The sequence below is a fragment of the Odocoileus virginianus genome, chromosome 14 (assembly GCF_023699985.2).
Source record: "Odocoileus virginianus isolate 20LAN1187 ecotype Illinois chromosome 14, Ovbor_1.2, whole genome shotgun sequence".
Taxonomy (NCBI): Eukaryota; Metazoa; Chordata; class Mammalia; order Artiodactyla; family Cervidae; genus Odocoileus; species Odocoileus virginianus.
This window is the reverse complement of record NC_069687.1, coordinates 61,322,414-61,323,911: the sequence shown is the minus strand read 5'-3', so window position 1 is coordinate 61,323,911 and position 1,498 is coordinate 61,322,414. Positions and strand designations below refer to the sequence as shown.

General features: G+C 48.1%; 1 non-coding gene across 1 annotated transcript; it reads left to right on the top strand.

The window, feature by feature from the left end:
* Positions 1-934: 934 nt before the first annotated feature.
* Positions 935-1,041, top strand: LOC139038330 (U6 spliceosomal RNA). Its single transcript, XR_011491323.1, has one exon. It is a non-coding gene; the product is annotated as a U6 spliceosomal RNA (small nuclear RNA).
* The last annotated feature ends 457 nt before the right edge of the window (positions 1,042-1,498 follow it).

Below are 1,498 nucleotides of genomic sequence, written 5' to 3'. Positions count from 1 at the left end.
AGTTCTTTTAGATGATTATCAGGGTCTGAAGAGATGGGTGAGGGAGAATGGGGTGTGAACCCAAACAATGCCTTCTGCTCCAGCGGCTTCCCTTAAACGGAGGCGTGGGGCAGGGGAAGGAGTGGGGCTTTGCTGGGAAGCTTCCTGCTTTAAAGTTGTTCACGCCCGGTATCGGGAGGGGATCTAGGGAGGTCATCTCGGAGCCTTGGAACCCTCCCGGCACAGGGTGGGGCTGAGGCCTCCGAGCTTGCCCCCAGAAAAGGCAGGGGATGGGGGTTGGGAGCAGAGGGCGGCCTTGAGAAGGAGGGAGGGAGGAGGGGGCGCAAGGTGGAGGTTGTCGAACTGGATCTGCAGCGGCTGCGAGGGGATTGGGAGCGGTAGGGGGTGGGTGGGCTGTGGTCAGAGGGGCCGAAGGAAGAAGAAGAGTCTGAACAGGGATCAGGAGACTTCGTATGAGGAGGATGTGGCCCAGGGTGGGCTAAGGGTATTTCAGATGTAGAGCAGGATTTGCCAGGGGAAGCACCCTGACTGAAACCGCCCGCCCTGGCCGGCACCATGGTAACCATCTGCATGAGTTGTTTTACGACAGGAGGTCCTGGTAAGGAACATGGAACTAATAAGCTGCCGGGAGCCAACACACGAGACCCTACCCATGACAAGGCCATGAGGGAGAAAACCTGACAGGCAAGGCGGAGCAGGTTTTCAGGAGTTTCGAAAAGCTGCCCCCGGCGCTCACCTTAAAGATGATCTCTGTCTTTCTGATGCTTGCTTCAGTAGACTACTCCCTAATTTCTGTGACGCAGGCAAAAGGCCTTCCCCGATCTCTTCCCAAATAAGAATCAACTTAGAACTTTAATCAATAAGTTTCCCAGGTGGTGGTATTTTGTGAGATTATCCAGGATGAAAGGAGTGTTTTAATTTAAACTCCTTTGCTGTGCTCACTTCGGCAGCACATGTACTAAAGTTGGAACGATGCAGAGAAGATTAGCATGGCCCCTGCGCGAGGATGACACGCAAATTCGTGAAGAAAAATAAAATAAAATAAAATAAAATAAACTCCTTTGCTGGTAGTTTGTTAGCCAAATGCATTTATGCCCTTGGTACTAATATGCATTCTTGCTTATAATATCCTAATCATAAAATAGCATAAAGAACCTGATTATATAAAAGCCCTAATAGACATAGAGCCTTTTTAAGGGGTAAAGGAGTCCTATTAAAAAACATAAGAAAAATTATTCTATAGGTGGTTATTGGGTTGACGTTTGCTTGCTGTGTTTTGCTTGCTGTGTTTTTGCTTTTAATGTGCTAAGGTTGTGTTATATGAAACTACTGTTAATATAGTTAAAGATCTAGAGAAATAAGGACTTAGCCCTAGTGTGGTAACAATGAGATGGTTGTTAATTGTCAGCCAGGAGTGCTCGGCAGAAGCTGCCTCACCAAAGTCGCAGAGTCAGGATGGGGTAAACTTCTTAGACAAACGCAACTGATAACTTTTGCA